The sequence below is a fragment of the Megachile rotundata genome, chromosome 14 (genome assembly GCF_050947335.1).
Source record: "Megachile rotundata isolate GNS110a chromosome 14, iyMegRotu1, whole genome shotgun sequence".
Classification (NCBI taxonomy): Eukaryota; Metazoa; Arthropoda; class Insecta; order Hymenoptera; family Megachilidae; genus Megachile; species Megachile rotundata.
Window position 1 is genome coordinate 14,094,144 of NC_134996.1, and position 21,626 is coordinate 14,115,769.

Genomic DNA, 21,626 nt, shown 5'->3' on the forward strand with positions numbered 1-21,626 from the left:
GAATAATTTCATCTTCAAATTTACCCTCTGCATGAGTTACGCTTTCTTAAAGAGAAAGCTTTGCCTGGGTTTAAACTTACGTCTCCAAAGTTGCGCGTTAAAAATGCCATCGAAGAATGGTTTCACACCGTCAGCACCATAAACCCAGAGCAAACTATCGTAACGACTTCTGAAAAATGTGCGTAGAATCGAAAGAGAAACCGCTTCTCTGTTTGCAAATACACGCACGCTATTGACCAAGCTGCGTTCCCATCATCTGCTTCCTCCTTCTAATATTTGTGAACTTAAACTGTCTTCCGACCCTCCTAGAAGCTGCCAGTTTGTTCACTTGTTCAAACTGGCAGGTTGTCGAAGAGAAACTCGACGGAATTCCATTTCGATCGAAGCATCGAGCGAAAGTCGATTATTCATCTGGGAACAAACGCGAGTTCAACGTCTTCTCGATCGAGTAACGAGCGAAACAAGAACGACACTTTCTTTGGCAACTAAGTCAATTTCGACGAACATCGCGTAGCCGTAAGATCGTTTAAGAACCGTTCGTTGACACGTTCGAACGTGGCATATGGTAGACGGGTGATTCTATGGATGAACCATGAAACGTTTCGCCTTAGTAAAACGTGGGTTGCAACTTCATCGCGAGTCCTGCACGACAACGTGGTCATTGTAGAATTCTATTATAATTAATTGCTTTCTTCCCGGAGCCTCGATGAAGTATCGCGAATATTTAATGAGCGACGGTCGTCCCCAAGTTAATTTTCGCTACTTATGCTCACGCGAAGCAGTGATATATTGCTTCGAACGGGCAAGCTGCATAATTTATAGGATGACGTAGCGGTAAACGGACAGCGGAACACGTGAAATCGTAGATTGTGCAATAGGTAGAACCACTTTTATCCAATGATTATTGTGCAGGGAACGAATGCAACCCGCGTTCGCTGTACTCGCATCCGAATCAACGACCCGCGACAGGTACATCGAGCTATTTAACAAATGCATTAACTTGTTAAGCGAGTTAGTATTCAATCGCGATTTCTTGCACCTACATAAGCGAGCGAAGGAAACGACTATTTAATTTTATCGATTAGGGCGAAAAGAGCTTATATAAAGTCTGACAATCACCGTATTATGTCAGACTTTTACGTACGAAGTCGTTACTCTTTAGAAATGTAGAATCGATGTTGCTACCCGAAGAAACTTCTTGTCCCACGATGGTTACGGTGCTTTGTCCGTATAAAGGGGCTTTGCGGGAAAAATGAACGATCAAGAAGATTTTTCCTTGATCGACAAGTTGTTCGAGACTTGGGACATGGTTTTTGTTGCTAATGCATCTCCCTAACCGCTTCGACTCACAACCTGAATCCTCTACGTTTGATCCATGAGATGAGATAACTTCAACTTCCGTTTGAGCTAAAGAATTCGAGACTGTCGTTTTCTTGTCTAGTCGTGATTTAATTTTGCTAATCGGTTGAGAAATCTTGCTTTGCCGTCACGATCGATGCTTAACAAAAGCGTATTCGTTTCTTTGGTTAGACCGGTCATGACCTAAACTTGCGAAATGCGGATTACAGTGCATCGAAATATTTGAGTATCGCTGAAGGCGACGCGAGACTCGTGAATCAGTCCTTCACGATTGGTAACTGATTTTCAAGAAGCTGCGCACCGTTCGTGGTAAAAGTCCTTCATCTTCGAGGTTCACAGAAATCCAATAATATTTCAGCCCAAAGGCGTTAATCTTCGCCGATAGATGTTAGATTCGAGATGAAATTATGTTCGCGGGAACGTATTTTATATGGGTGGTGCAAAGAGGATAATTCCGAAGCAGAATTTTGGTAACAGGCAGGGCGTGCAAACAGCTTCGAGTATCGCCAAAGGCGACGGCGAGTATCGTGAATCACAGCTGGAGGAGCAACGAGCAGACAAATTGCTCGTTCAAACCGAGTCGTATTTTTCAGGACGCGAAACGATAATAATCGTTGACCATCTTCATTTAGAGTTTCGAGCTGAAGCGTACTTGGCACGCTTCCTACTGACTTACGGTTCGTAATTGGTGGTCGAAAGTGACGCGAGTCCGTGTGGACGATCGTCCTGTTTCTGGCACGGGGCTAAAACGCGATGCCGCTTTCTTCATGGGTGTTCGTCAATTTATTGCAACGTCGATGCGTATTTTACGAACGTCGCCATTCGTACGAATAAGACTAAACTTTTCCGGCACAACGTAGGAACGACGTTAATGCCAGTTTTCGGTGACGCAAAACCGATTGGGACTAAAATATCGCCAACTTGCGTCACTCGCAGTCGGCTGCACGATTGTAAATTAAATCTGACTTCTTTTCGAAGGTGAACGAAACGCTTCCAACTTCGAAACGTTGCTGCTCGATCGACGGACAACTCGAAGATGGAGGGTTTCTTATGAATATTCATCTCAGGAGTCCAGAAACCGATTACGATCTGATCTTCTAACGCTTTACAGTTGTATTTATCTCGTAGACGCTTGTTGGTCCTGTCACTGTGATTTATTGCTTATTGTAAATATACGAATTGTAAAACGATTATGCACAGTTTCAGGAATAACTAATTTCCCGTTTAATTCCCGTTAATTCTTCAGCACGATTCAAGGAGCTAATGGAAACCGATAGTCGTGAGGAAAGAAAAAGTTTTACGACGCGTGGAATCTTCTGCGCGATTTTAATCCGTGAAAAATGATCGATAACCGATGCCGAACGTACAACAACTCGAAGGGTAATGTGGGAACAGGCGATAGCTAATCGCGATCGTATTCACGGACAGCCATAAACATTTCGAAAAGCACGAGCTCGCGAGCATAGGTCATATAAAGCTTGGTTTGCATTCGTGCGATCATCAATTCAGCATAAGCATCGTCCTCGGCGTACATTTGCACGGAATGTACGAAGCGTTTGGCTCGTACACCACGTGGGTTTTCTTTGGTCGCTTCAAAACAGAGATGGAAACTCGAAACGCTATTACTAATGGCGAACGTCGATACTCCACTCGAGAATCGTAAATAAGACGAGGATCCGCAACTTGTCTTGGCGTGGCGATGCCATCGATGCCTCTCCTTTGACGGTAACTCGGTCTCGCCGATGTAACTTTCCTATTATAAATTATAAAATCTTTCCAACTTTGTAGCTACAATTTCGAGGCAGACAAGTTTTCATGAATCGAGGACGATCGATCATCGCGTCGATGATTTACCGATTTACTTGGCCGTTCGACTCGCACTGGTGCATTAGCCCCTGCTTCATGATTTCTTTCGTTACTAGATGCATCGTGATTCAGTATCGAATTACTCGAACGTGAATATGTATTGTACAAGCTTCCTTGCAAGGATCTTTTTCAGCTTCCCCAAAGAAATCTCGCGTCCTTGTATCGCGAAATCATTAAGGATTCGACCAAAGGTTTTCTCCATTAAGGTGATAATCCGAGCGTGCATCTGAAAAGTGATACTCGCGGCGCTGAGGAAGTCGCTACGCGGTTAAATTGTCCGGGGCAAAGCGATGTTTTCACGTAACAACGGTGACAAGGAAAGACGAAACGGAGAGGGGTAATTTAAGCGTGAAACGAGGCGCGGGCTTTCGGTAAAAATCGCGGCCGCGTTAAGAGGAACGCAGTAAAGAGCGGCGAAAAACGACCTTCGATATCTCCGGTGCATCGGGAATTTTAACGGATAAAGGCACTTCCAGTAAGCGATCCACGAAAAAACTGGACGACGAGCTTTTTATGCAAATGTCAGATTAAGAGTTCCCGCGATGCGTGGAACGCGATCGACCGACCACCGGTCCACGGCAATAACGTTTTACCGAACGCGAACAGAGGAACCAACATAACTGGCGTCGTGTAATTATGAAGATCTGCCATCGCTTTCGGCACCGTGAACTCTCGTTACTCGAGATTTGGTTACCAATCGCATCCATCCGAGTTTTACCATTCGAAAGGTCACACCTGGTTTCGTCGTAAATTCCCCAGAGAAGGATTGTTCCAGGGATGCTACGAAGTAATCTTCGAGACAGATTTCACAGCAAGCAGAGAGAATCATCTTTTCAGTTATCGGAAAAATTAATAAACCAACCGATTCGTGTTCGTCGCACATTAAACCCTGTAATAAAATTACGCGCTACCATAATGAAAGGATCAATATCGTTGGCGAGAATACTCGAGAAATTGGCTAAGGCAAGAATAATGATAAGTCGATCAGTTGCTCGAAATCGAATTATTCGAGGTGGCGTAGTTGTAAGGGCGAAATTATCGAACAGTGGGGGAAACGTATAATTATCGAGATTAAAGAAGTCGTGAAACAAGCCGTCGAGCTCTCGTTAGCGAACGCGAACAGCCAGAGCTGAACGCGACGAGTAATTGCATCGCGAACAAGCGACTCGTATGATTATCGGTTATTAATTTTAATCGAGTTCCCTTTGATATTCGTTCAGGTTTCACGACGCTTTGATCCTCGTTCGACGAATTAATCCGTACGTGGGAACTAGCACGGAAGGAATACGAACCATGTAATTAAACTGAATAACGCGACAAATAGTCGCACGATTAAAAAAGATCGTCGATTCTTGATGGTGATGGCGGCGGTAAATAAAATTGGAAGAATACGGGTATATAAAGAAAAATACGCCGGTAAATAGAAATGGAAGAATACGGGCTTTGAAGTTTGCATTCGGAAGTCAACGTGGATCATTCTAACTGATGAACATCAATGAAGCTAATCTTAACGAACGACAGTTCTAAGCTCGACGAAACAGTTACGTGTGCTTTACGGCTGATTGAAATCCAGCTGGAATTTATATGATAATTATTACTCTGTCCATACAGATAACAGAGAATACTTTCCGCGTAAAGATCGGTTTTGCGCGATTCGATTCGGCTTCAAGGAATCGTTGCCGCTCCGATATTGCTCGACTGCACGAGCATCAAATTGCTGGTTTTAGGCGGTTCGTCTCGTTCGCGTGGTGCGATCAACAGGCACGTTCCGAGAAAATTGAAATGTAACATGGCTATAGCCGCCTGCGAGTTTTGGCCAAACTCCTTATTCTATTATTCGAAAAGTATGCTTCCTCCAACATAATCGCATTGTATTTATTCTCTCCGTACTATAATTGTAATTTCTATTATGCCGTAGATAGGAAGATGTAAAGAAATGACTTCCTTCTGTAACAATTAAAACTAATTCTGTTCGTACTGTTTTAATAGAACACGCTACGCGCAGTCACGTGGAAGAGAATATGTATGGTTTTCTCTCGTGGAAAGTGTGTTGAATAACACCCGCAGATTAATTATTTAGAGGCGCAAACAATTCGGATAATTTTTATTAATGGGCCCCTGTTCGAGAAAACAATAGCTCGAAGATCATAAATTAATACGTTGGCATTGAGTTCCACCTACAACGGAAGAGCTGGCGTACGTTCACACCCCTGGAAATTATAAGCGCACCTTCGTGCGAGATTTACAATTCCTCGCGATAACTTCCGAGTTCTTTGTCTCGACAGACCGCCTATGTTCGAGCGCGCACCGGCACGATTTGAACGGAGTAAGCAACAACGTAGTGGCAAGCTATGCTGTCTCGAAGCGCATCGTATGGTGAACCATGGAAAAAAGATAGGCATAGATTTACAACCTTTGGTTATGTTACTCGCCTACGTTATGACCTTCCTCCCGCTATCTGCTCCTTTCTATTCTTGTGTTCGTGAATAGAGTATTTGCATCTCGACTACTCGCGTACCAGTTGCCCCAAATTGAGTACCAGCGAATTAAGTACTCGAGTAGTCGCAAATCGATTACAATAGTTCGCGGAACGTTTCACGATGTTCCATCAAGGAAGTGGTAGGAAGTTCGACGAATTCTAGGCGCGGTAACAATCGAACGAACGATCGGGTATGTTTGTCTAAAGGAACAAGCAGCGGAAAAGAAGGCAAGAATATGGGCTCCTCGCGCTAAGCAGGATACTTTCGTGCATCTGTTTGCATGCTGACAAGCACGTAGACGTCCAAACGTGTTTCCCTGCGTCGACGATAAAGTCTGTCCAGTTGGTCCATTCGTTTCTCCATCCTCCTTGTTTGTCTTTCTTTCCCTTCGTTTCATTCCTGTCCTTCTCCCGTCGCTGTTCCTCTCTCGGAATGTATCGACTTTGACTAAGCAGCTTTTGTGTACAGCACAACCGAAGGAATTGCAAATACCGGCTGGAAGAAGTCACTGGATTCGACGTTCTTACGGTTTCAGCTATCTGTATTCATCAAAAGGGTGGTGACCGATGGCGTAGAAGACAGATGACGTAAATTGAGAAGTAGAAAAAAATTAACGGCTACTTGTACTTGAACAGAAGCGACGATTGACGTTGCACGAGTGCACAATAATTCACCTCTCCAGGAATGTTTGTTTTCGAGATGGATTCTTTGAATCAAGAATCATAGCTCTGCTACGTAATTCGCAAATATACAGCGATGGGACGCTGACCGATATCTACGTTTATTTCGCGGTAAATCGATGCCCATAATGCAAGTAAATTACTTTCGTTTGTAACGGGGCCTTCGAGTGTACGCAGCTTGAAGCGTATCACGATTGTATTTAATCACGGATAGCGCGAGTCATGCAGACTTCGCGTGTGTTTAATAAATTCGTCGCCATTATCGTCTATGTTTCCTACCGTTTTACGCCGCGATTCGACAATTTTAGTGACAATTAACTACCTGTAGCTACTTGCTTTGCGCGATGATAATATTACCTCCACCATTATTTCTGTGTTCGGTGTTACTTTCACGATTTATGTCATTAATTCTTTTACAACTTTTTAATTAAAGACGAGTGCAGATTTTATGAGATGCTCAATTATCTAAACGCTTGAAAGTCTAGTATAGATAAATATTTATTTTCCTTTTTGTTAATTTAATTAATTGTATACGTGTTGATGATGCTTCAAAATTACAGCATAACATTTAATGCATCTACCCTTACTAACTTCGGTAGATTTCCAACGGATTAGCAGCAATAAACTAACGTAGTAATCGCGCTTGGGTGTCGTAATTGCTACGTTCATGAACTTCAGCTGCCTTTCAATCGCCGCAAAACACCGCTGGAAAACGAGTTTCCGCGAGTATTTTGCACGAGTAAGGAACGATCTGTGTGGCACACGAAACACTTTCTATTCGAACACGTTGCACCATCCCTATCGATCCACTTCTCTCAAAAACGATCGAATAAACTTAACCTTTCATTAAGATAAGTTCTGTAATTGATTGTTTCGTGCGACACTCGATCGATAAGGCATCGAAAATTTTTCTAACACTGCCTCCATCGGGGAGAATGTCAAAGCTCATTTCGTAATTTGATAATTAGCAGGTGGAGCGTGAAAGGAACCCCTCGTCAACTCGGAGATCTAGGTGTCCTGTCAAAAGTAATAGCTAATTGCTCCGAGAGAAAGAAGCCGACGAGTTAAAATCTCTTCTGAAACCAGTGTTATCACGTTGACGTACGAGACGTGACTCGTGTGGCCGGCCAGTTGATCCCGACGAATGAAATATCGCTTTAATTACCTTATCTAGCGAACCGCTTGTTCGATGACTCGAAATCTAGAGACAGCCGTTCGGTATCTCACAAATTACCGTGGATAGAGGGGGTCGTATCCGTAAAACTATTCCCAACAGGCCAGGAAATTTATTATTTCAACGTGTCAGCACCGTTTTATCGACTTAAGATCTACACGCGGTCTATATTTCCATTTGACCACGAAAATCACCTAATCGTCAAACGGGGAAAATCGTTATCCGCGTCAGTGGAGTATGCACGAAATTCTCGCGAGATTAGATCTGGAATAGCGATGTCGAGATACTGGAAATTCGATGGGGCGAATGTTTCTCTCAGGGACAGGAATTTTTCTTATTCTCGGCGGAAGAATGTCAGGCGTTTCTAGAATTTTATTAGAATCGCACGGAAACGTATTGTAAACGATTAAACGGCTGAACGATAACGCTTTCGGTACGAAGACGTTGCATCGGTGGACGAAAATATCCAACTGTATTTATACAGGAGGGCGTTGAATTATCGTAGAACTAAATGAAAAGCGTGAAAATAAAATTTATTTGTCCGATTAACATACCAGCAAAGTACATGGAACGCAATAGAAAATCGAACGGAGCCGCGAACTAATCGAAATCGATTCCATTACGAGACAAATAATTCAAAGGCGATGAAGCACATTACGATTCCATTCTCCCATCTAACCGAGAAGATAATGGTCGTAATGGATTCAAATATATCAATCTTCGAGACGCATTAGAGGGTAAAAGAGTAATTAGAGGCTGAAACTTTTAGAAACTTTCTCTCGAAGTCGATTGAACATTTCGAGAAAGCACGATAAATCAAAGTTACGTCAAGTAGATAACCCCGACGTCGCGAGTCGCGATTTAATTAATTCTCGTAATTAACCCACGGAACGCTCGCGCTAGAGGTACTATTAATATCGCGGAAGAAGCTCTATCGACCAGTCTATCGAGACGTTTCTAAGGAACTTTCGAGAGAAATGTGGATTGTTAATGAGATAGTTGTGGAGAACGCCTCTTAAGAGGACGTGCTGCGACCACTGGTGAAAGAAAGTAGCGTAATCGAGAAAAACAATGGAGTCGAGTGGGCTAAATCTGGTCCCTTAGCTTAATTGAATCCAGTCGGATCGCGTGGATCGCGCGGAATTGCAAGGAACGAGCATGATATATGATCTTAAAGTTACTAGTTCCACCGAATTAGGCTAGTGCGACGTCGTCAAGAATTTCTCACTCTTATGGCTTCCATGTTCTCAATTGCAACCCGTGTAATGCTCCACTATACAAATAACAATAAATTCTTCTGCATTTTCGCTTCGTGCAAAATTCATTAACGAATTCGATCCGTGTCATTTCGAGTATGAAAAGTGGCGGACGTCGAAACGAAGATTTCGGCTGACAAGAACGCGACGATAACGGGCGGAAATGTATTCCATCGATACGCAAGATGATCCTTTTTCAGGAATAATACCTTCCTGGTATCGTAACAGTCGAGTCTGGTGAGCTGGCCAATTTTCAACCTTCCACGTTTTCTTCGTTGACAACCGTTATGTCTTTTGATCAAAGGAGGAAAAAAGAAGGAAGGAACGAGGGACTCGTGTTTCGTGTCTGCTTGATAAACCTCTCGTATAATTTTTATTGCGAGATTCGATGCCACGATATTCGTGGGACGCCTTTAATACGGTATAAACATCTTAATAACTATGCAAAGGGTTCTACACGGACGACGACGTTTTCTGATTACCCAACGGCCACGTTCCGTATCAATTTCTAAACGCGACGTCAGTAAATCGACAATGTTATCGATTTAGTAATCGCGTGCCAAACACTGCTATTTATTAAAAACTTGAAGACATCGTTTAATCTATCGCGTTGTCGTATCGGACATGTTCAGGAATCTGTTCTCTGTTTATCGATGATAAACACGTCTAAATCAGCGCGCAAACAGAACTTTACGACGTTCGTTTCGTTCGTCCGATTTCACTTTTTCGTGGAATTCTGAAGACGATCGAATCATCGACGCCGATTGAGACGTATCATCGCGCCGACTTTTACGAGCTGTCGGATTTATGGACCGCCACCAGTGTTTCTTATTTTAATGGTTCTATTTATCTGGCGTTCGCGTGAAGTACGAAAAACGGAATGAACGGCACGGAGATCCTCCGAACATCATTTCGTGACTATTAAAAGTTTCCTTCGACGTCCGTGAAGGGAACGTTATTGCTTTTTCTAGGCGTGACTGTTACAGCCTTTTATTATACCCAATTTTTCGCTTGTAACTCGTAAATTTATGTGTATAGCTATCAATTAAAGGGCTGTATTTCATCGGTCCATCATTTCTGATCGAGTGTACTCGTTCGACAATTTACACAGCTTTGATTTTAATAACGCATAAATTGTTTATACATAGTCGCTGCAAATACTTTCTACTTATTAAGAATTCTAATAATCTATATAAAACGTTCGAGGTCAAGAGGGAATAAGGTTGACGTCGGCCGAGAGAAGAAATTCGTTTCTATGTGTGATCCGTAACGAGAATCTAATGCTTCTTTTTCGAAAAAAATGATTAATGTTTCTGTGAATGATGACAATTTCACCCTCGTTAAGAACTCATCAAACGAACTGCCATTCTAGGGGCGACGACACAGAACGATGCACTACAAACACGGTTAAATCGCTTTCTACTTTGTGGCCGACTATTATCGAGTTATACCACTAACTGGAAACGATAACTCGTGAAAGTCACGGCCGTAGGTAAAGTGATGAAAGTAGGCATAAAGTTGCGTCGTCGTGGCCCGATAAATATTGCACATTTTCACTCATAAATTTCCGACTAGACCAACTTTACGAATCTCGCGTAACTGATTGCCTGGAAAAAGCATAATTCTTTCCCTTTTTAATTCGTGTCGTAACGGAGCTTCATAAATTTCAAGCCGATTGCATTTGCGTTTCGAGCTTAGCAAGGTTTAATATTTTTCTAACGAATGATTTTCTATTCCTTCCGAAAGATTCATAATATCTCAAACAGTCTTAAAATAACTTCAATCACGTTCGAGATACGTGGGACATGTAAAGATTCATAGGTGCTAGCGGTTCCACGCGGACAAGAAAATGAACACGTCGATAGTTGACGGGTCAATTACTCCGATCGCGTAATTACGCTCAATCGAACAACGTAACGGATCGGCTGTCGAGGTTGAAGAATAAGAAACACGTCCACCAGATTCGCATAAGCGTCACTCGAGGTCCCGGTAGCATAGCACATCTTCGCACCTATGAACTTTCACACGCGGACTCCCCGATTGATTTATCTCGAGCGTCCCACGACGCGTACCGTTCGCTTGTCCTTTCCGATCCTCGATCAAACAGGATCGAGAATTCCTTGATCGACCAACGACGACGGCCAGAGGCCAGGGTTAACTTGTACTCGTGGTTACGCGATGTCATTACGTAAGCTGCATCTGCTTCGACGAGCACCAATGCACCTTACCGTAGTTTGCAACAGATGTTGTTACATTGGCAATATTGTTTCAGGAAGTAGACAACTTCGAGGATAACGGCGGATTAAACCTGATTCAAGGATTATACACGTGGCAAATTTACGCTGGTAATCGGCAATTTTCGAGCGAGTTGGAACTTCTAGGAAGTCTATTCGAACGGAGCGGTGATTCTTCTTCTAAGACACTGGGATGCACGGATATTGTCAGGATATCGAATAAAGAAATTTTTATCACCGTTACATAATCAGTTTTATATACAATTCGTGAACGTTGAGAAAATGTTGAAAGAATTAATCATGTTTTGATATATTGCATAGCGTCCAAGTATAGCTTTTAATTGGTTAGAAAAGTTGATTTATAAATTGACAGTTGGCAAGGAATTTTTTACCTCGTTACCGTTAGAGAGTGAAGAGGTCGAGTGTCACAGGATTTTTGTCGCGATATATTCGATAGCGTAAGTAATCGCGCAAAAGTGGCGCAAGGAAATCGCATATCGTGCCTATAATTCTTTTCGTCCGCTTGCCTTTTTTGTGCGGATTCCCGGTGAATCCGAACAGAAACGCAAGTTTCTCTCGTGCGAATCGAACCCAGAGCAAGGATACTTTCTCCGTGCAATTTATACGACATCGGCATACGATTCGGTCACATTCGCTGCGAACGAAAATCGTGTAAGGCATCGATAGTTCGATTTCGTTCGCGTTGTTTTTCTAGCAATAATTGCCCGACAGTTTCGTGCGAATGAATGCAAGATTGATTCGTTAAAAGACTGATCATTGTTCGCGATTGAAGGGTGAGAAGAAGACGAATGACCACTGAATCCCTTTGTCGGCTATAAATGGAACCTGTAGCTGGAAGAAATCGTAAAGGCGAACCGTTAAAAAAAGGAACGTGGCCGTAACCGGCATCGTTCGCCTTAACTTTATTGCGAGTAATTCCACGAGGCTAGTGTTAATGCATTAATTTTTCGGATAAAGACCGGACCGCGTTATCGCGACAAAAACACGTCCCTCGTCTCCCCTCAGTTGCCAGTTTAACGACTAAATTCGGATGGTCCTGACTCTCGTTTTTTACGCTGACACGGTCGCGGTCGTAGCCCGCTGTTTCTATGGTGCATTTTAATTGGCGAAGACGGTTTTTTAACGAGTTTCAACTACCTACCCTCTTCGACTTCCATGACACAGAGCATATTGTGCCGGTTATTTAAGGAGATAGGAAACGTTGTTGTGGTTTGGGACTCCTTATGATCAAATTGTTCTTTCGCTAAAAAATAATTAAACAAAGGGCTCCTGTTTCGTGTAATAAAATTGTTCGTTGGTCAAACGGATATTTTCTGAAAATAATTAATTCGTTTTGATGCTATCGCTTGTGTATTACTCGCCGAGTAGAAATTGCTTCATAACAAGTTTAACGAGTATTCAATCTAATTGAATATCTAATTGTACATCTCGTACATTTACCTTGGCAATATCTTAAGTTTTCGTAGAGTTTGAACATTCCTGGCGATGTTATGACTCGATTTAACGTCTGTTATTAGACACGTATGCATTATTCAGTAGACAGGAAATTCGTCGGTGGACCAGCAGTAAATTGAAACGCGGAACGAAACCCGTTCCTTTGGTTACAATTAATTAGGCACGAGCGAGAACTCTGGTATTCGCTCGAAACTCTTGTTAAAACGATTTACCAAAAAGTATAACCAATGGTCTTCGTACTCCGTTCGTCCAGAGAAACACGATCGAGCTAAATTAGGGCAATTATTCTTGCCATATAATTCGTGCAACGAATTCATGATGTTACGCCGTTTGATTTTACGACCTTCGATTAGCAATTGAGCTGCTTCTTAATGAAACAGTTTAACGTTACTTTTATATCTTTCGGTAGCTCAACCACTGAAATCAGGATACTTCGTGCACTCGAAGATAGATAATTATATATGTAAATGAAGTTGCATGTTAAGTAGAGAACATGTAGCGAACAAATGACACGGTGTTGTTCGCTAATGTTCCAAAATTGTGGATTCTGAATTTAAAGGAATACAGGGGTGACTTCGCTTTCAAATTGCAAGGATCATATTTTTAATGAGAAAGTTCTTGTTAAACTCGAACAGGTAATGGTTAACAAATGAAACGTTGCGACAACTTCACCAGCAGAAGAGAGGTCGTACAACGTATTTCACGGTAACAAATTCCCCAAAGACAATGCATTTTCGAGAGAACGTGCATCGTAAAGTAAGAATTTTTTTCATTCGCTGACACCATTAGAATTCCCAGCAGGTAGATGCTTGGCTACATGCACCAACGAGGTGCATCGTCATACTTTGTGCCACAGTAGTGTGCATCGCATTCCACCATGGCAAAAACATGCTCGTTCGATCTATGCTCGAGAAGTAGCGTCTTCCGGTCAGCTTCTCGCCTCTTGTCAACCGGCAACACTAATCGAACGAGTTTGGAGAAACGTCGAGAAAATGGTGGCTTAACGCCTAAATTTATGTAATCCTGCGTCGAATCGTGAATCCGGATAATCCGAGGTAGTGATAAAATGTTAAAAAGATAATACAAACAAGGAACTCGTTTTCCATATACGAAGTAATTAGTAGTTTTATTAGAGTGGTGTAGCTACTTGGCACGATAAGGAGGAAATACGCTTCCTGTAGGTGCTTTTAATATTTCATGACTTTACGCGACTGCTTCTCTTTTCGCGACGGAGAATCAGATTTTTTAACGAGGTAATTTAATGTAACCCTAAAGAATCGAGAAGTTCGAGACTGACGTGTTCGAACGAGATGTGTCTACGGGAGATAAGCGTTTGCGGAGGAACCGCGTTAATTATTAATCCACGAGTACGTGACCGAGCATATTTCGCTGAAAATATCTTTCTCTTCGCACAATTGGTCTTTCGCGGAGGAACGATTTCAACGCTCGCTGTTTATCGCGACATTTCGTTTTCAATTATGGTCGCTTGATTTATTTGACGTCACTAGTGTTGCTGTTGCTATTAATAAAACGAGGAATACTGCTCGCAACGCGCATCAATCCACGACGGTAGTAAGTATAATTTATTTGTTAATAAGAAATAAACCGTGTACACCGAATTATGCGATAATTACGTGGAAGAAGGAACGATTCTTGATACGGGAAACAAACGAATAGAAGCGTTCGTATTGATCAACGCCCCGTGACGAGCGCGAACCGAGCGGTTCCTTGCTCCGCGTCCTTTTTCAGGATCATCCTTCGATGCGCGAACGGAAGGAATGTTTCCAACAGGAAATGCAGGGGAATCGGCTAACGGATGCCGCGAAGGATTTCGCGCGAATCGACCCCTTCTTGGAAAGTCCTGGAACGGTCCAGTAACGATTCAGAATGGCAACGATCCGAATACAAGATGAAATTTTTTTTTGAGCCTTGGATATTTCTCAAATAAAAGTTTTGTACAAATGTAGCAGTTGTATACTGTTCAATTGCTTAATGCACGTTATCGGAAACCATTGTTTGCCACAAGCAAATTAACTTTTTTCCAAAGTAGCTGAAGACGTCTTGTAAGCCGTCGTTTCACGCATCACCGGATGTCGATCAAATCGGTCAACTGTACAATTACTGTCAGTGTTGCTAACTTTCCAGAAAGCAACTCAATACAGCGATAAATAAACAAAATTTAAGAATCTCTTTAAAACAATAGACAGTGTACGACTCGTTTGCGGTTTCCATTCAATTTTCTAACAAGTAATTCTACAGTGACGAGAATGAAACTTCGGAACATCGTTGGCTCGATTCATTCAGTTACGCGGTCACGTCGATTCGAAAAAATTCTGCACGAATTTGCAATTAAAATCTGCCGGTAATAGCTCCTGGGTCGGAGACTTTGAATGAAACGAGAGGGCACGCACTTTCCGTTTCAGTCGATACCGCTCGTCTTAATTTATGCAATTATTATAGCCAAGATAGAGGAACTCGTACGTTAACTAGAAAATGAAAGGTTTCGCCTGGAGAACACCGTGCCAGCGAATCAGAAGTTCTACCGCAAGCAACTGGAAACAATGTACAGCAGAAAAAGGCGCGTTTGCGAGCGTATAACGAGAAAACAACGGCCGAAGCGTATCGCGGGTGATCATCGCGCGGAAGAAGATCATTCGCGCGTACCTCGCCGAATATATTATACACCCTTCGTAGAACAGACTGTTGAAAATTGAGGCATTCTCTCCGAAGACTATGAGAACGAATATTCGTTGCGTCAATAATAAACGTAGCGAGATTTAACGCGTCGAAATTTTCGTCCGACGATTCGACGAGTGTAGATCGAGTGCATCTAACGTGTAAAAAATTGAAACTAACGGTCGACTGTGCACGTGCACCAAACTATCGATCGGGACAAAATATCTTCCGCCTGTTTGGCTGGCGAAATAAAATGAGCAGTGGCCAGGGCGACTTGTTCATTAAAATGCAGCCGGAATATCTTCAGCGACACACTCAAAGAGATAACGGTATCAATTAAGATATTGCATTAACATGCAGCAGGTAAACGGGGATTAAACAGCCAGATAAGCGTGTATGTCACGAATTTGCAAGCTATATCTACTTACATTGAGCTGAAACTTTTTGCCCTGTAGGTTAAGGGTGTCAGGCGAAACGTTTACACCTGCAACCTGTTATTCCAGTTAGAGTAACCTTGCTAAAATGGTTCGATAATCTTTTTGTACGTGTTACGCTTGCATACGGAGTAGAACAGTGAATCGTGCAAGGTTAACTCCATCGCCGTGGTAAATAGAACCAGTTCTCTCGTACTTGGACTTAATTTCGCTGTAAATTTACAGGAAAAGTTGGTGTCGTTACGTCACTTACCTAGTTGATAGGTTAATTCGTATGTAGTTTGTTGTCTTCTAAATGCATTGACGGTGGAATGATTCATCATTGACGCTAATTAATGTTATTTTTATAAGTCAAAAGAAGAGATCATTTTTTTTATGATAAACATTCTACGAAGATACCGTAGCTTATTGACGAATCGTCAAGGTTCGCAAGCACGATAATCGGTCCACTGAACCTTTCTAGCGGATTTCTTTTTCCCGCCGTTGATAAAAGATTAGAGAAAATCGTGGGACATCTTGTTGCGGTAGCGGTATCTGTGGATGCAGGTGCGAGTCAGAATGAAATTGGTGAATCTAACGAAACACTTATTCCTTTTTATTCTCGATCGAAACATCTAATTCTCCGGATAAGTTCAGAATGAATAATTTTTTTAGCTACCGGAAGAGAATAAAGCTGTAAGCAGCTGCTTGACGAGCTTTTACTTTCGAAAGGTATTAAACCGTGGCAAGAAACCGAACGCGTTGCAATTAGAACATATGTACTCATAATTATGTTATACTCTTAACGAGCATATTATAACATTCTTCTCACTCGAGTGAAAGTATATTCACTATCGTCGTCATCGTTCGGATTGTTAAATTTTCTCTTAAAGCGTTTCCTTGTTCGTTTGGATATACTTTTGTCGTGGAATTTCATCTGGAACTAACGAACACCTGTTCCGATCGAAGCGAACAAACGTTCCGATTCAACCGGTGAAAAGGAAAATTAGCGAATGCCTTACATAATGCTGTATTCGATTTACATAACAACAGAGTTACGCGTCGAGCGATGCCTCTTCCTCTATTAAATGTAACTACGGTCATCTATCTTTATTTCCCTTTTCCTTTCTCTACCGCAACTTCCATTATGTTAACAACTGCTGCACGTATTAATTACTTCGAGGTGTTTGTTCTCTTAATTTAACTCTCGCGAGTGCAACGAATTTCGGTTTTTTTAATTTTCAAAACTTGAGGAGCACAATTTGAAAAGACAGTGGTTACTGGCTGCAGTGGCCAAAAGAATGAGGAGCTACTATTCCAGGTATTTCCTGTGTTTCGTGCGATTAAGTATAATATCATCACAATGAGCCGTAATTAAGCAGATATTATCGTGTCTCGTTCGCGCGTAACAAGGTGTAACTAAATGAATTACGCACGAGCTGTCGGAAGAAGAGGCATAACGAAAGCGTATTCGTGATTCGAGCCGGTGCTGCCAGATTTTTTTCTGTTCATCGTAAACCACTGTTCGCGTCGAACATTTGCGTGAGTAATAATTAAAAAAGTCCGAGAAGCGTAAAAATACACACTGGTCAATAAATAAATAATCCACGACTTCTCCAACGTTCTGTTTCCTTGCTCCTCGTAATACGATAAAAATGTACGAGCACGCGGAAGACAAATAAAGAAGCGTTACAACCAGACGTTTTACCGTTAAATGCGACAACTCATTTAACGAGAATCTATTTAATAAACGGACCGTGCAGGAGTGGTCGAAAGAAATTTGGAAAGAGGAAGAAAGAAGACACGGTCCTCCGGGTAAAAGAGGATTGAGATATTGGTCGAAACGATCCTGTCGTCGATACGTAGCCGTGTGTCATAAATCGATGTACAAAACACGCAGAAATGTCGAAGATGAAGACAGGCATAGGAGGTTTACGAAGTGAAAATATGCTGCAAAAATATTGAAAACGTTTCTGAATAGCGTGGTAGAGGAAGATTGGCAATTGTCGATAGCATCATCCCACTGTTACTCCGTCGCAATTTCACTACTTTATTCGAGCGAACAAGCTTTTGGAGTCGGCATTATTTAATCGGAAAAATGTCTCCTTTGAAAGGAGAGAAGACAACCAGCAGCCGACCAGCAGCTGTAGCGACGTATAGGGTCACGGGATCTGTTACATCCGGATCTATTATTCCGAGGCAGTGAATCGTAAATTAGCCAGGGATTCATCTTATGACCGAGTTGTATACCATACAGTTACACAGTAAAAAAGTTGCGATTTTATGACAGTATCGCATATTATTACAGAATTCTTTCGCGAGAAAATTAGAGTTTGCGAACCAAAGACAACGTTTAAAAAATGCATCGAAACTCTATAGACTACGATAAACAAATCGGTATTCATTTACAGCTTCCTACCGGCAGAGGGGTCAAAATACGCATAATACGAGATATTCAATCATGACGGCAAACGAACTCAGGAAATTCAGACAGCATAAGTGCGATAGAAGTCGCTCCTCCGACTCCTGTCACATGGAAACACGGGAAAATGCCGAGTTATAAAAGACAGCAGCGATTTCTGCACCGAAGCTAACGAGATTTCAATACGACTGTTGTATCGTCGGACGCGTTTTACTGCTCGACCATCTGTTCACGGTAATAATTAAAATTACCCTCTTTGAAGCTGGAACGACGTAAATGGTGTTTGATTGCGGTTCAATTATCCGTCAATCGATTTATCGATTGATTAATTGTCCGTGATCAACGTGCATCGTAATCGACTTTCGTAACTTGTTACTTTACCCGATTGGGAATCCTAGTATTGAATACTTCCGATAAATTATCGATTAATCGTTAGCGCCCGAACATCGACGTCACTCTCGATCGATGAATCAACATTTTGATCGTTTCGTGCGATAACAAGACGTACCATTCGCAGAAGTTGCGTTCATTTACGCGCTAAATTACGAGCGAAAATAATTGTAAGAGGAATAACACGAAACGTCGGCGAAAGGGAATAAGAACGCGAGGTTCTAATTTCTCTGGACCATGACACCGAGAACTTTGTAACACCGTGACAGATACTGCAACGCATTTTCTGGAAAGGACTCGAGTGTCGCTGATATCCAATTTTAGAGTAAAGTATCAAAGCCGATGCAATTTATAACGGTTGCTAACCGTACACCGTAAGCTTGAAATTCAGAGACAATACGGATTCACAAGTTCTTCTGACCAAATACGGGATCCAGGTGTATTGAAAGCAGATTCGAATCCGACTGAATAATTTCGAACAGTTGGCGAGTGACTAGGTGGGAAAGGTTCGAAGCAAGTACTTTCAAGTACAGCCGAGCTTTCACCAAATACGTCCACAGCGTATACCGTAAGCTAAGAATTAAACGACATTTTTGTACCGTGACTATCCTTGTTTCTCACCTGCCGATATCTTCGATTAAATTTTTCGGCAAATAAAGATGCTGTTCGATTTCGAACAATTTCTCGGAGAAAAAGGAACGAGACACGGAAGAAAGTGGAAGAAGTTGGAAAGTGGAGCAGAGAGGCGTGGCAACTTGAATGAACGTAACAGAGAACCCGTCTATCAGACGAAGGGGAAGCTTGCTCCCTAGGTGAGATCCGCCGCCGGCTTCTAGCACGTTCACGACGTCTCACTCTGGTCTTATTTTACGAGTATAAAGTGGGTGTGTGTGTCGAGGCGGCTTCTACGTGGCCTTGCAAGGTCGTTTCTGTACACGGCCAAGGTGATCCTATCTTCTTTGCTCGTTCTTTCGTTCGATTCCCGCGCTACCATTGTCTTCTTCCGGTCAATTTTGCCGTCAACCGTGATTAATTAACTGCCTGTGCATTCGTGACGTCGCGAAATCAAATGTCTGCTGCATCGTCAAGAAAGTTGAAATTATAAAAGTTCAAAAGAAAGTTCATGATCCATCGCGTAACGGTGTTTCCTGGCAATTTTCAGTCGATTCGACATCTTGTTTGTTTAGACGGAAGCACGGGTGTGGGTTTCTTTCGGGCGAGAAGTTGTAAAACCATCCGACAACACCGGCGACGGTATTATTTATTGAAATTGATCAGGGATTAGAAACGAAACCGAGGAGGTTCCCCGACACTGTTAGATAGCTCTATTGGTTTGGAGGATAAATTAAGTGACAGGTGGATCGTGTTATTAAATGCCACGTCGATGACACAAACGTGAACGTCGAATGATTTGTGTAATTATGTGTCGACTAGCGGAGTTCGCACTAAATATTTGGAGTTATAAATGTTCGACACTTTTGACGATATCGAAAGTTTCCTGACAGAATATTATTACACTAAAAATCTTCGCCCGGGCAGTCCACATTCTCGAATTAACATTTTCGTTGACTTAATGTCTTAATATCGGACATTAGAACCTAATCTTTTCTTCGGCTAATTTGTAAAATCTTGCGCAAAGATGATATATCGTTTCGTATACACCCGAATAACTGTTTTACAATGAACGATCAAAAACCGTCTGCGATATATAACTGTTTAACGATTTCGTGAAGAGAAATCGCGCGAATTTCAGAGATTACTAATTAACCGATGATACATCTCTCGTACCGTTTAAAAAAATGTAATATTTAGCAAGAACGAACCAGTTGCTAAATTTCTATCAATCACTACCGCTTTTTTTCTTAGCAATTCCGACAAACGGCAATGATTGACCCAGTCAAGATTAAAGGCCTCATCCTTCTTTCGGACGTTGAAGAGAGACGTACCAAAACCGACGGATTTTGGAAGGATGATTAATAGCTGGAGGTTAATTAAACGCGAGAAACGTAACGCTTGATACCGTGGATGTTGTAGTTAACTCGCAAAGATACCGATATGTTGTCAAAATTATAATGAACTCGGTACAGTCGCTGCTACTCGGCACTTTAATAGCCTTCATTCAATTAGATGCGAGGAAAAATTGTGGCAGGTGTCTGATGGATGTAGTCAGAACAACTGATACGAGTTAAAAATCCTACCACCTCAGCAACATGTTAAAGAGTAAACTTTCCTTAAATGCAGAACGTTTTCAACACCTTGCACCATTAAATATCACAAAGTTAATATTTCTAAATATCAAAATGAACCGATCGTAAGAAAAATGAACTCACCTGCTAAATTTCAACTGGATCCGACGAGCCATGCGATGAATCCTGACCGCTGCGATCGACGATGATCGATCACCCTTGTAGCACGTGCATGATGTCCGAATCCGCTTCACGCCTTCCAATGGATCTTCATTTCGCCAGCTTCGAACTTCGTACAGTACAATCCTTCTTTTTATCACAACATTCACTGTTCGTTCAAACTGTCCTGGTGCTTTTCACGAGAAACATCGAGATCTACGGATCACGAAAATGATCCCCTACGACTCAATTTCATTCGAACCCTGCCAATTTCCTCGTCCAGATTCGACTACCTCTTGACAGAGGACTCTTACAAATATTCGCCTCATACGAGACAACTCCGCGTGTCGAAAACAACCCGAATCACTTGCTGCCCCGATCTCTCGACGAAAGATCGCTTTTCACTGGACATCGACGTTAAGGTTTGCTCATCGGCGCTCATGATCGTCCTACGGAGCTACAGAGAGGTCGCAGAAGATCAAGCGGCGGTAACGAGTACCATTTTCAAGAGACCCGTTGAAGGTAACGTTTACTGAAGTATGTTGCATGCGAGGCGTAGTTTCACATGGGTCAGATAAAAAAAAACGAGTGCAGGCGGAGGGTTGATCCTAGAGCGAGCGTGTACCACGAGAGACAAGAAAGTAAGAAGCAAGGTAGGGTTTTGGATCCGTGCTGGTTGGTGGTCGAGTAGTTTGTGCCTGAGAGCGCAAGCGGAGCTACGACCATCTCCGGCTCGGTCTTTCCCTGCTGTTTCCTCGTCCCTCTTCGGATCCTGCGTCGCGATCCCTCCGAGAACTTCTTTCTCTTTTGGTCGTTCCTCTTTGCTAGATGGCGCCAACCAGTGATGGCCTCGAC

General features: G+C 42.4%; 1 protein-coding gene across 2 annotated transcripts in view; it reads right to left on the minus strand.

Annotated features, from left to right (window-relative positions):
- The window catches only part of sha (shavenoid), a 46,170-nt gene that overhangs the window by 18,535 nt on the left and 6,009 nt on the right, over positions 1-21,626 (minus strand). Inside the window, exon 1 of one of the 2 annotated variants that reach the window (XM_012295929.2) lies at positions 20,757-21,554. The exons of the other annotated variant lie outside the window; for it this stretch is intronic. The gene's annotated coding sequence lies outside the window, so the exon portion shown is untranslated. Of the gene's footprint in view, positions 1-20,756; positions 21,555-21,626 lie in introns of those variants that run through there. 2 annotated transcript variants of the gene reach the window in all.